Source organism: Grammomys surdaster, unplaced genomic scaffold (genome assembly GCF_004785775.1).
Source record: "Grammomys surdaster isolate TR1022 unplaced genomic scaffold, NIH_TR_1.0 165, whole genome shotgun sequence".
NCBI classification, from domain to species: domain Eukaryota; kingdom Metazoa; phylum Chordata; class Mammalia; order Rodentia; family Muridae; genus Grammomys; species Grammomys surdaster.
This window is the reverse complement of record NW_021604613.1, coordinates 7,709,801-7,724,246: the sequence shown is the minus strand read 5'-3', so window position 1 is coordinate 7,724,246 and position 14,446 is coordinate 7,709,801. Positions and strand designations below refer to the sequence as shown.

Sequence of the window (14,446 nt, the reverse complement as noted above, 5' to 3'; positions counted from 1 at the left end):
GAAAGTGAAAGGCCACGGATGATTTCAGTAATCATTATTAAGCAGAAGACTCCCATTCCTCTCTGTCCATAACACTCGCTGCGGGCACCTCATGTTTCCACTGAGATGCTAGTATAAGGTGACGGTCTGAGTTTATCCATTCATCTGATACACAAATGGCACAAGGTTTCCTCAATGTGCATTTTCTCACTGTTTGCTGAATAGGAACCAGAGGTAATAAGTGTATATTAGAAAATACCAAAGGAATGATGCCTATGCATAGTATACATGAGATTTATGTTGACACCTATCACTATTCGTTACAAGTGTGTAAAGAATTCAATGTATTGCAAAGATTCTAATCCTGAGTCTCTTAATTATTACATTCAAGAGAGAATAACAGGTATGAAAGAACATAAGTGACCCAGGAGCAACTTCAGTACTATCGTTGCATATGTGTTTGAAGCACTCATTTGACCAGGCTCAGAAGCTCTGCAGAGCCCCTTCCCCAAAAGGAGTCAGCAAGTCCTTTTCTGTCTCACAAGTCTATGACTATTTCAGGTGTAAGGGCTTCTCTGCTCTGGTTACTCAGAAACGTCAACCTTCCATGGATGATACTTGCTCAGACAATGGGAAGAAACAAAAACGAAAACACCGGGTTGAGAAATTCACCCTCCCAGTTGGGGAAGTGGATGCTGTACTCATCAACCTCTCTTCTTTTCAACCTGGAAACAGCCACCAGCCTCAGCATGGAGGCTGGAAAAGCTGGCTGCACCTACAATTTATGGAACTTCCTAAGCATTCCATAGAAGTTGAGAATCTTTTAAAGAGCATCTGTGGGGTAGAAAAAAGAATGCAGGAAACATAAGACAAGTTCATATACTATTCCACCTTAAATATACAAGTCCACCTTCAGAGGACTTGGCTGTAAAAAAATATTCCATTATGTCTCTGTCTCAGTTTTAGAGTTCCTCAGGTTTTATATGTTGAGAGTTTTAATTTTATAATTAAGGATAGTTTTTAGCTGGCAAGATTTCTGCTAGCTCTGCAGACATATATAATTCTACTGCACCAGAAATGGAAGGATGAACTCTGCCAATAAATTACCTAGCAGCTGTCACCATAAACTTGTGTTCATGTTTCACTGTTGATTTGGCATACAATATCACAGTTCAAAGTTTAAATATTCCATCTTCGGATAATTTCTAATTAGGAAGGTTAATTTATAATGAGGCAATTTCATCATTATGCAATTACAATATTCCAAAACCCAACATTTTTGCTTTGGATGAAAAGGAAAAAAAATGAAGTTCATTAATATCCTCGTGTACTTACTATCCAAACTCTACAGAACAGCGCGCTCACACTTTGGCTAGATCCTATTAAGCAATCTCTTTACCTGGGTGCTGGTCATGTGAGTATTTTTCACTTCATGAGAACAGCTGAATTATACACTTAGCCATGGATACTTCCCTACAAGAGTGTTGTCATTCAAGCAATGTTTACATTTTAATGACTGTCCAAAGAATATAGACTTCAACTCTGAATCAAAAAACAAACAAACAAAAAAACAACAAAAATTAAATGAAACAAAAAATCAGAAAATTTGCACAGATGAAACTTTTTAAAATTTCTTGAAATAGTTTAAAACCCAGCAGTTGTGAAGACAGCCCTTCTATTCCCACAACACCTCCCAGTCAGCTTTCCCCGATCCTCTTACATAATCTCGGGCCACGTTCAAAACAAGAGACTGGTAGGATTAAATGTTAAAGCTATAAAAAAACACTTGACTGTCACCACATTTTACATGCATTCTTACAAAAAAACAAAATACAGAAAAATAACCAAAAATACTTTTAGTCAGAGAAGGAAAAGATATTATTTGTTCTGCTTAACAGAATACATTGTTGGTAAGAGAAAATCTACCCAGATCCTTACATGAAACAAAGCCGGGAGCTCAAGTCAGCGAAAACATGCACTACAGTTGAAAGGACACAGGGAGATTAGGCAGGCCCTGTGCAAGACATACTCAATGGCTTTTGAGTTTTCAGGTGTTCTTTCTCACTGTAAAGAACAATGTTAATTGGCCTGATTTACCCAGTTTACAACACAAACATGAATCAAAATACATCACAATAAAGATGATTCTTGTCAATTTACAGAAAGTTTGAGACATTTGATAGGACAGTCTTCCATAAAGGCTTACAAAATTGTTCAATTAGTGATTCTATTAAGGTTTTTTTTTTTTAAGTATATAACATCAAGTTATAGACTTCAATTTTTCAGGCAAATAGTGCACAGCACCTTATATAGTAATTGCTATTATTACAAACTTTATGAGAGATATTTTACACATATCTGATAGATATTTTATTCTACACAAATACATGTAAATGTACAAAATTAAAGATAAAATGCTCAGGAGAATTGTTAACCCTGAAGATATACCCTCCAATTAAGGTGAGATTTCAAGACTATAGCACTGACCTCACCAGACAGTCCTGGCCTTTTTCTACCATATAATTGTATTCCATATACCATAAGTAGAATGTAGATGGGACACTAAGAAAGTGACTCATCTAATATACAATAAAAAATATTTTAAAGGTTAAATAAATCATCTAATAACATTTAGCCAATATAAACAAAAATACATTCAATTAGATACTAATGTGACTGACATAGGAAAAAAGTACTAGTAAATACTAAGGAATCCTATTTCCAGCACTAGGTTTCTAGAAAGGGCAATCAACTAGAAATAAACTCTATATGTCACCTAATTATTTCATTTTTAAAAATTAAAAATGGATACAAAAAGCATTTTAGAGTATAATTTTGAAGGATACAGTTAATACTTCATCCCAGTTCTCTCTCATAGACACACATGTAATAAATACTAACAGGAAAGTATTATAAGTTTATTAGATGTTCTCCTTTGTTAATTTGAAAGGCAAGGGAGTAGAAATTCAAAGAGAAACCACTAAACTACTCAACTGGGATTCTATAAATATGTAACACTGTTAGTAAACATGTAAAAATCCCTTCACAAAATGAGCCTTCAGTTTAAAATTCTTAAAGGAACATTTTAAAAGGTTTCATCACAGCATTTCTCCAGTAAAACACAAGTAGGTTCCTTGTTTTGATCAAAACAGTATGAGCAGAAAAGGTGAGGTGTGAGAGTAAGTCAGCTTGTGTAAGGATCAGCCAAGGAGTCAGGTCTGCTAGAAGGGCGAGCAAGACAGGAGAAAACGCTTCTGCAGAAGCCTGCCTACACACACACACACACACACACACACACACACACACACACACCTCCATGTACATACACATATAAAAGTAAATTTATAATTAAAATTTTTAAATGATCTGTTAAAAACTAGACCGCCTTATTAGCTATAAGTCCTTAAAGTAAATAGCAACAGCTTTTAATTCTTATTACTTATAACATGGGGCTACTGACATTTGTTTGTTTTATAGTTAACCAAGAACAAAATAAAATAAAAATTCATACAACGTTTTTTAAGTGGTAAAGGCTTGTTTTTATCTTTCTATGTTGCATTATTTACATATTCCTTGTGTGCAAGTATTACTTAGAGTTCATCCTCATTTCTGATGTACTCACTAGATCCATCATCTTATACAGAGCATTGCAAACCAGAAATCAAAAAAACCTTTCTTATTTACCATATCACTGCCACTGAATGTCCTCAGCAAAATGAAGCCAATAACATCTATGCTTATCTACCAAGAGAACTAACATAATGCATCCAAAACTGCTCTGGAAAGCAATGTCTACCACTGCAAATCATTACCATTATTAGATATGATATGATTGATGTTTGACTTAAAATTATACAAAGTACAAAACTAGTCAGGAAAGACTATTTGTAATGGTTTAAAAGAATGTTATCAAAATGTTACAAGGGCACAAGCAGGCCCAACTAGTACAGCCAAGAGGTATCAGGATCATTCAACGTCCTCAGGAGGAGGGACTCTTCCAAACATTACAGTTATTTAAGGATGCAGTACTTCAGTACAGAGCTCTCAGTAGGAAACAGAATCCTCCAGTCGTACAGTGCTTTGTTTTTGTAACTCCACGTGACCAGCTATCTAACCTCCCAAAGCCATGTTCACAGTTTAGAATGCCAATAAAACTTTCAATAACTAAATAAAACACAGTAAGGCAATCTCTTAATCTTTCAAGGAGATTCATTCATATGACAATAGATTTGTTCACTGAATATGAGTTTAATTCAGTGTTTGATTTCTCTGTAATGTACAAAATAAACTAGAAACATCTTTGTCTTAAGATACCCCATTAAACAACACATCCAACAAAAACTACAGTAAAGGAATATAACATTACCCCAATGTTATATTCCTGTATTCACTAATGTACAAACGTTTACTTTCTTATTAAATATCTGTACAACTACTTTTATTCCTGCACTTTGACCTTTTGTTACAGGCACTCTGAAGCACACCCTGGGAAAATAACATTAATTTTTGCTAATCTTCTCTACTTATGGATACAAGGAATACCTGAAATGTGCAAAGGCTCCCTGGCTGAGATGCCTTCCAGTCAGTAACTACTGAAATGCCTTTAAAGCTCCTGAAATGTATGGCTCCTGTTACTCTTCAGTTCTTTTGTTCCCTGTGTACACAACCTTCCTTACAAAATCGCTCATCATGAGGAAGAGATGCCTTCATTGTTGGAACTACCACTGCCGATGCTTTCACCACGGACCCACCTTTAACTTTCCCTCTGCATTTTTTCTTTTCACCATGGTATCAGCTATACTTCCCTGATGTTACACTGTCTTGCCATTCACAAGAACTGCCAGTTAAAATGATCCTTATGAAGATAGGAGTTAGGGCAATGCTTTTCAAACACTGGCAGACATTCTGATGCTGCTGACAACACAGAGGCTACTTCTCTACCAGCAAAGTTTTAGGCCAATTAATTTTCACCATTGTTACAGTTACTTTGAGCCACTAGGATCTTCTAATTGTTGAGCAAAGGGAATTGACTCCGTTCAAGCATTTAGCAATCTCGTACAAAAATGGAATCTAATTTACCAACCCAATAACACACTTATTACCAGGCTTAATCATTTCTAATACTTAAAAAAAAGTATAAATTCCTGCACAAAGACTTATAGAAATTCATTTCTCTCTTGTAACTACATTCCAAAGCACAGAGCAGATTTAAATTTTAATATCTAGAAGAAAAGAAGTGACAAGGATGATGTCTAAGAAAAATATAAGGTCAGAAAAGAAAGTATTGCAGGAAAAAAGTAATTATTTCTTACAATAGATCAATTTTAGTAGCATTTAAATCATAAAAACATAACACTAAATAAAGTTCTAAACCAAGATTACAACTGACTTAAGGAAGGCGTACAGGAAATGGGAAGGTGGGAAGATAGTGGGAAGTACACTAAGCCACCCTGCATTACAACAGGCAACTCCTGACTGAAGTCCAAGGTGCCTGGAGACTGACAGTGAGCAACAGCAGAACAATGACAGGCACTGAAGGGGTGCCTAACTTCTGAGTAGAAGATTGTCAAAGAAGAATACAGGACACATCCTCTACCCTAAAGCACTTCATAAAAAAATGACTATTTAAAGAAAATCCTCAGAGTCAATGAAATTGAAAAATATTTAGCTAATGAACCAATAAAAGCCAGTAGAAGAAAATCACACCAGTCAAGACTTCACAAGCTTTTGTTGTAGTTTTAACCACAATATACACCTTAATTCTAATTTATACCACTATTTCTGGATACTTGCCTGTAATTAACTCCAAGATGAGGAATAATTACAAAACGTTAACACTGCTTAGTCTTGCACTCAAATTATTTAACAGAGAAAAGTCAAGGTTCAGCATTGTGGCCTTGCCACACAGAGTATCATTATATCATTCTCATTAACAGCACTACCACCTTTGGAATTGATCAAAGAGCCTGCCTCATATTTTTACAGTTATTCCTGACTTGCCAATAGTTGCATCAACATGGATCAGATTTTCTATAACTATGTCACATTTTCAGTTGTTACGGTGATTTTTCAATGTCATTATTTACTTTATTGATAATTCCATATATAAGCAACCATGCCTATGAAGATTTTGGAATTTCTTGCATGATTCTTAAATGTTAGAAGCTTCCCACCACCACCACCACCATATTTAATATATAATCTTACAAGCATAGTTAAAAACAGCAGTACCGGAGAGATGGCTCAGTGGTTAAGAGCACTGATTGCTCTTCCAGAGGTCCTGAGTTCAATTCCCCCAGCAACCTCATGGTGGCTCACAACCATCTGTAATGGGATGGGTGTTCTCTTCTGGTGTGTCTGAAGACAGCTACACTGTACTCATATACATAAAAATAAATAATTAAATCTTTAAAAAAAAAAACCAAAACAAACAAAAGTACCTTTAAAATACTAGGATCTCTTATATCCATTTCCTTTTTAGGAAAAAACGTTCAGATCTGTAAATTCCAGCACTCAGGATGCCAAAATAAAAGGATTATGAGTTCAAAGCCAGACTGGAATATCTAGAAAATTCCAGGTCAGTCTAGACTACACAGTGAGACCCTGTCTTGAGCAAGAATCTAGGGGTCTGAGGATGTGGCTCAGTGGTAGAGTACTTTCATGGCATGCCCAAGGCTCTAGATTGGATCTCACCACAAAAAGCAAGCAAAAAGACAATCAAAATCTATTCCAAGGAAGACAGAATGCAGGCAATGAACATGTTATGAAAAGGGATATAAAGCTAATTGTTTCTTTTGTTTTAATTGTTATGAACTTTTTGATTTGGTTGTGGGAAAATGTGTAACACTGTATCAGAGCGTAAAAGTATAAAATCCGGTATGAAGCTCCACAGCGTCTGTTCCAAAAGACTATACTATAGCTGTATAGAAATTTACTAAGCTGCTTGTATTACACTGCTCGTGTACATTCAATTACTCACTTGAGAATACCCTAATGCAAAAAAAATTAAAAACAAAAATATTCCAAACATTAAAAAGTTATCAAGTGATATACTCTAAAAAAGGGTTACAGGAAAAGAATACTTATATATGTGTGTGTGTAAAATATATCTTACATATAATGTATATATTATATGCACTATATATGCATACATAAGATATATAATATATAAACGTATACTATATATTTATGTGTATATATTTAGCTATATATGTATATATATCCATTCACATATAATGCTAGGCAGCATAAAAACAAAGAATAATGTACTTTCTGCTCTAAAGAAGTTACAAGGAAGACACATTCAACTTCTACACTAGAGAAGTGAGACCAGAAAACATGGGGAATGTAGAAACCTATAGTGGTGATAGGTTGGGACCCATCCCAGGCCTCCAGGACACGCCAGTTCACCTTTCACCTCCAAATGTGATAAAGGTGCTATTTCTCCTGTAGAAAATACAAAGGGGAGTCTTCAAAGCTTCTCAATTAGCTGTGAGTTATCATCTGAACGAACACTTTACTAATCAAGTATTCTACCAGGAAATACTTAAGAGCGACAAGTGAATAATCATGGAGTATTAAGAATGGGTGCAAGGGTTGGAGGACGTAAACTAGTCGGAATAAAGCTGCAGTGTGCCTGCTGTCCCCATCACATCTTACTCAGTGACCCACCTTATCGTCTGCAGTCGTGGATGAGACAGGAATGAGCAAGACACACCCAAAGACATTTCACTGCCTTCTTACTGCCCCAATTTATCCCAAATAAAAACACCCCAGAAAGTGAATTAGAAACTAATTCAGGAGAAACTACTATTTTAAAAGTCAAAGTTCACAAACTATGTGACAGTGAATTCACAAATACTCTGGATTTGTTAACAGTCCCATCTGAAATGCCTTAAGACATCAAACAGCATTACTACCTTACTGCAAATGAGATTTTCTAACTCTTACATTGAATGAAAATCAACCTGAATCCTAAATTGATCACTGAAGTTTTCAAATGGATGAGAAGAATGAAGACTGGCCTCTGCTACAGTTCTTAGGCATTCTTGTACCGCTCGGGTCAATAAGGATGCTCCCAACAACATTCTGATTCATGTCTCATCCCTAAAAGCTTTTTTTTGTAATGAGCTGGCTGTCTCTAAAAGTTGAATGTAATTTAAGGACAAAATGATAGCAGTTGAAATGTTAATTCAAGGACTATTAGCTGATATTTCCCTTTCTTTCAATAGTGAAGTATCTTTTAAAGGGATTATAAAGTGTACTTATAAAAGTGGGTAATTATAAAATCTTCTACTATTAACTTTTAGATAATCAACCAACCAACAAACAAAAAATAGAAGAACCACCACCACCAAAAAAAGAGAAGAAGAAAAGAAATAAGAGAGAGAGAAAGAAAGAAAGGAAGGAAGGAAGGAAGGAAGGAAGGAAGGAAGGAAGGAAGAAAAAAAGAAAAAAAGAGAGAGAAAAACGTGGGGGGGGGAGGGGGAACCCAACTGAAACAAGATGTTATCTGTACAAAATTACTACCATCCTGTTAAGAACATTTTTTTAACAATAAAAAGTTCATTAGGTATCCAGTCCCTGTATCTGGGTAGCCTGCAATCCTGAGTATGTTCTATCAAAAAGTTAAGAAAACAACATTCTATACTGTTATGTAACAGCATAGAATACAACAATAATGGTTGTATTCTAGCATTTTGAGCTGGGAATGATTCCAGTAGCCTTGCTGTTACCTTCCCATTTCAGTTTTATATTGCTTTATACCTATTGAACACACGTTTAAATATTCCAGTAAGTTTTAACTGAGAATTAGAATATTTCCTTATTTCAGAAAAATCTAAGCATGACTGTGGACCAACCACAGATCTTATAAAAACAAGTATTTTGGAAAACTGATAATTGGCAATATCTCAAACCATTAAAGATTAAAAAAATCTAGTGGTAATGATAAGAACCTAGAGACTTTCTTTTTTTCAAAAATTAATTTTTAAAACAAAGTCACCATGCGAATTTGACATTTTCAAACTTTATTATCACCACAACATAAAGTTACATTGGACAAATTAAGCCAGAAAATTTACTACCCTTTTCAAGACAAGAAGCCCAGATTAAATAAAGAAAACTGCTCATACACAAAGCTAACTTCAAACATTTAACTCTCTAATTTTAACAAATTGCTTTTGCAATTAAAAACAAAAGTAGCCTACATATTCTTCTGGAAGGTATCTTGATTTTCTGTCTATCCAATGTTTTCCCATATCCTGTTTTTCCATATTTGAGAAACTGGGGACTAAATGTAATCACAATCAGTTTTTAAAAAATAGACACACATTCTTATTGGCAGCAGTGATCAGCTAGTGGAAAGCCATAGATACACCCATTTAGTACTAAGGACAGGTGCCAAGAAACTTCAAAGTAAATCAAACACTAGGGGGCAGCAAACTGTTGAGGATTGTACCAGGCCATCAACTCAAAGACAGACACAAAGACGGAGATAGAGGATATGAGACTGTGGTTACTCATTTTGCTGTAGGGCCGGAGAGAGAGAACCCAGGAAGTCACTATGGAAGTTAGTTCATGGAAGTTAGAGACACGCCCCGCCTTTTGTATATTTTTAATGTGAAACATACTATAATGAGAGATGGCTTACAATTAAATCATTGTGATTTAAAAAAACCTGCTTTGACTGCCTCCATTTCTCTTCCAGTTTCAGTTGTCTACTTTCTCTAATATTTGTATAAAGTATTAGTGACAATGCCCTTTTGATACTGATACAAAACGCAGCACTTCAACCCCTGAGGCGGGCACTACACTGATGATGAGTACTCCTGTGCACACGGTTTAACTCAATGCTGCGTTACCTACACCCAGTCACCGAGTGCATCACAGCACAGGGATGCTTTCTGACAAAAAGACGTTTGGGTATAGGCTTCAGAAATCTGGCTTTGTAATAAAACCAAAACATACACAGGTAAGTACAGAATAGAAGTGGGAAAAAAAGGCAAATCTATAGTTATCAGTTATTACATATAAGTTACAGATTTAAAAGATATATCCTCTCAAAGGCCCAAGGAGTAGAAACCACTAAGGATCATCCTGGGGTTAACCAATTGTCAGGCAAAACAAAAAAGAGAGTAAATTCAGTTATTATAGAAAGGTTTCGATGTAGAAAAGGTTAGAATAGCTAACTTGGTTCATCATCATTAAAGGCCGTATTCAATTCCTGAAATAGGTTTTATAATACTTCCAGTCTAAAGCAACCTGCAAAGGTAACCAAATTACTTAATAGTATATCCAGTTTTTGAATCTTTAACCTCATTCCAAATCCCTAAATTCATCCCAATACTGCTCAATACCCAGGGTTCTGCAGAGGCAAGGGGTATATAAGTTTCTTTAAGAACGAATGTTCAGCTTAGCTGTTAAACACTTTCCCTTAGGGGAGAAAAAATACACACACACACACGCACACACACCTTATCTTCTCCGTTTATCACTTAGGTTTCCAAGAGCAATGCTTGCATGCTAAACATTAGGCCTCCTCAAAGTACTTCAAACCAGAGTTGAAAATCTGGTGAGAGTCAAAAGTGACTCCAAAGACTGAGGAAGGTGGATCCTGAGTCCCAGGCACACAAGAGCTACATAAGGAAAGCATCAAGAAAAACCAGAAATCTGGACAAAAAAGTAGGATGAGGGTGGTAGTTTACAAGTTTATATATATATATATACATATATGTGTATGTATGTGTATATATATGTGTGTGTATATATACATATGAATGCTGTAAAAGGAAGATCTAATGCAGATAGCACCTCTTAATAAAATCTGAAATGCTACCAAATCTACAATGTTCTAGGAACTAGCATGCAGCAATTGTATCCAGGTAAGTCTTAATCAAACTCCAATATCAGGGAAAAGGTTGTAAAATTACCTTCAGTATAAGTACACTGGCTTATATAAAAGTTCAATTCATGTTTAGAATTGGGCCCTAGCTCAAGAAACTCTCCATTATTTAATATATCCGAATATCTTCCAATTTACCAACAAAAGCTGGAAACACTTCTGGTCTTGAACATTTCAAATTAAGGGTATTCACCTGCATAGCTCATGATACATATACGTTAAGCATGAGCATATCCATATACATGTATATTATTTGTAGTACTAACGAGTAAGCCTGGATTTGTGCAAACCCTGGGCAAGTTTCCTACCACTGAGCTATTTAACTTTTAAGACAAGCTCCAAGACTTGCCAGCTTCCTTCCTCAGTCCCCCAAGTAGCTGGGTTTATAGGTCTGTGCCTTTGGGTATCACCTGAGAAATCATCTTTGCCACCTCTTTTAAAATAGAACCAAACCCATTCATTCTTGCACATGGGTTCCTAGCCATGATTAGCTGATAGAATTCAGTTTTGTCAATTTGGGGAGAGACTAAGACCACTGAAATTCAGTTACTTTGTAGTGAGGAAGTAACTTCCTGAATACAGGCCAAAATTACAGTAATACAAAACACTTAAAACAAATCCTTTGAAGTATAACTTTTAGTTCTTGCTAGTTTGAAATTAGTCATTATTAGGCAGGCCAGTACCGTTGATATTTAATGCTTTATTAAAGTATAGCTTACTCCATCAAAACCATGTAGATTCCTGTAACTGTTTCAATGTAACTGAACAACTATAGATATGTATCCTTACCTATCAATAGTCACAACCTAAAGCCCTTTAGTCTAGAAAACACAAAATGTTAAAAATTCCCGCCAGCACATTTTATTTCCTTCACAGCATTAATCACTGATGTGTCTTTCTTCCTAGTGTAACGTTCAATAGACACAGGAAGTGGGGTGTGTGGGATGGATTCCCAAGGTCCAGGGGAAATGATTCGCAAGGTACTCAAATACTTGTAGATTAGAGGAATCCTAACGTTACTCTGTACACAGCAGTTTTGCTTTGTTTAGGCTTCCCAACTGCACTGTTACAATTCTAAGCCTCCAGCTCTTGTATTACTTTTTCTTATCATTAGATACACATCCAAAAAGAAAACATACAAGAAACCTGTCACCCGCTAGTTACCGCACTTAACAGTGGAGACATAAATGTAAGTTTCTAGAAGACGGTAGGTTGTACTGTCTTTTAACTCATGCTTTGTGTCACTTGGAGCAGACACTTGGGTGAAGGACCCTTCCAAATCGGTGGCGGAGCGTCCTGCGGTGAGGTTTCTTCCACGTGCCCAGCTCCTCAAACTCGGCCCATGTGGACAGGCTCCCACGTGGACGCGTCTTCTCAGAAGCCGCAGGAAGCCCTTCCACGTCACGCCACCCGACGCCTCGCCAGGCTGGGGAGTTCCGAAGACCCCCCCCCCGCCGGGAGGAGCGAGGCGTGGAGCGGATGAGGACCCCGCGGCGGGCCGGCCACTTCCCTCCTCCACCAACCGCGCCCACGCCGCCCTGCACCCCGGTGCCCGGGAACAAAGCCCGCGGTCGCGCCACGGTCGCCCCACAACCCAGCTCGGGGACCCGTGGGCTGCGCCACGGCTCACGCGTGCCCCACCGAGCCTTTTCGGTTGGCCCGGAGGAGCTGAGCGGCTGCCGTCCGTTACCCCCCGCAGACGAGCCCCTGGGACCCGCCTCGGGTCCCGGGTCCCCGTACGGCGGCCGCGGGAAGCCCGCGCAGCCCTCAACCGGCGCCGCCCGTCCCGCGGGCCCGCAGGCCGAGGGGCGCGGGTCCCCCGCGGCCGCCCGCGGCGCACTCGGCTGAACCCAGCCCCACGCGCCGCTCTCCGGCTCGCCGCCACCGCCTGTAGCAGCTGCGAACACTCGCGCCCCAGCCCGGAGGCCCCGGTGCCAGCCCCAGCCCGGCCGCCCGGCCTCCCCTGCCGTCCCGGGACTCCCAAGCTCCGCCGCGCACGGGGCCGGTTCTGGGGGAGGGAATGTAAACAAATCGGGGTTTTATAGTTACCTCACACTCGAGTGCCGTGTGCATCTCCTCTCCGCTCGGTACCAAACCCCGGCTGCACCCAGTCGTGTATTCTCCAAAGCCACCTGCGCTATCTGCGTCGCGGAGCCTAGTACGCGAGCCGGCGCTCTACGCCGGCAGCGCACTCAGCCTGCTCTGGCGCCCTGCGCAGCCGCACCCTGGCCGCCTCAGCGCTACGCCGGCGGCGCACCCGGCCCGCTCCGGCGCCCTGCGCAGCCGCACCTCGGCCTGATCAGCGCTACGCCCGCGGCGCACCCGCAGCACCCAGCCATTCACTTAGCGGACGCGCCTGGCGTAAGGGAGCCGCAGCACCGGCGGGAGCTACACCGACCCGCGGAACTGGAAGAATTTAGATCTACGCAGATTGCGGAGCTCTATAGCTCCGCGCTAGTTTTGTTCTGAGAAAGGACTCCTTGGGGGTAGTTGGGACGGCTTCTAACGCATGCGTAGAGCGGCCTTGGTCGCCTCGCCTGGCCTCGCACGTCGGTTGCTGAGGCCTTGGGCTAGCGGATGATAGGTAGAGGCCCGGAGAGCGAGCGTCCTAGGCCAGAGAGTCTGAGTGATCAGTTTGGATTGTTGATTTGTACGCTGGTTAGACATCTATATTAAATTAACTCCGCCCTCTCTGTCCCAGCAACCGTGCCAGTCTCTGGGCAAAACTAAACTTTAGTGCTATGTGCAAAGTATTTTGCATAACTCCCCCCATCGCACCCCCATTTAAAGAGCACTTACAGTGGGTCTTCCCAAACAGAAAGAAGCTGAATTGAAAAGTGTCACGTAATTCTGGTAGCTTTGGGTACCCATCCAAGGACTTCCCACCTTAACCACTGGAACAGTTTTACACCCAAAGGCAAGACCCCGATCCGCCCAGCAAAACTGGTGGATTCGTGCCTACATCCTGCCGGTTCTTGCAACCCTTTTCTCACGCCGCCATCCTCAATGGCCTCCTCCCCTCTTAAGCAACTAACAACCCACAATTTTCTTAAAAGGAGACTCGGCAAACCCTTTGCTTCATTATTCATTACTCTGCTTCCTGGCTCTTTATTCATGTCTAGGCTTATTTATATTCTGCCCAGATGCCTGTGTTTCTGTATTCAAGCTGAGCGTACTTACTAGTGAAAGTGAATTCTGGGGGTGCTTTATGGCTCAACAGACTACATATAACTGAGCAGTAGTAATTGCCAGCTTTATGTGTCAGGTACCTCCAACATACTTTGCATGTGTATTAATTTAATACTCCTAACAGACTGAAGAATGATTATCCAGGAAATAAGTCACAGGAAATAAGACACTTGCCTGAGAGAACCAAAGAGGGGCATAGAGAGCCAAACCTATTCAGTATGGCTACACAACCTGTCTGGTAGACTTGAACTCCCATGAAAGACGCCGTTTTGCCTTTTGTTTTATACCTGTATACGGAACATCTTCCAGGTGCTTAATAAATATCTGACTAAAAGCACACTGAGCCTCTCCTATCCCTCTCTTATATGGAGACGC

General features: G+C 39.5%; 1 protein-coding gene across 2 annotated transcripts in view; it reads right to left on the bottom strand.

Annotated features, from left to right (window-relative positions):
• The window catches only part of Slc39a10 (solute carrier family 39 member 10), a 47,295-nt gene extending 34,216 nt beyond the window's left edge, over positions 1 to 13,079 (bottom strand). The window contains exon 1 of one of the 2 annotated variants that reach the window (XM_028765787.1): positions 12,932 to 13,079. The gene's annotated coding sequence lies outside the window, so the exon portion shown is untranslated. Of the gene's footprint in view, positions 1 to 1,378; positions 1,522 to 12,931 lie in introns of those variants that run through there. The other variant, XM_028765788.1, reaches the window with a different exon arrangement.
• Positions 13,080 to 14,446: the final 1,367 nt, after the last annotated feature.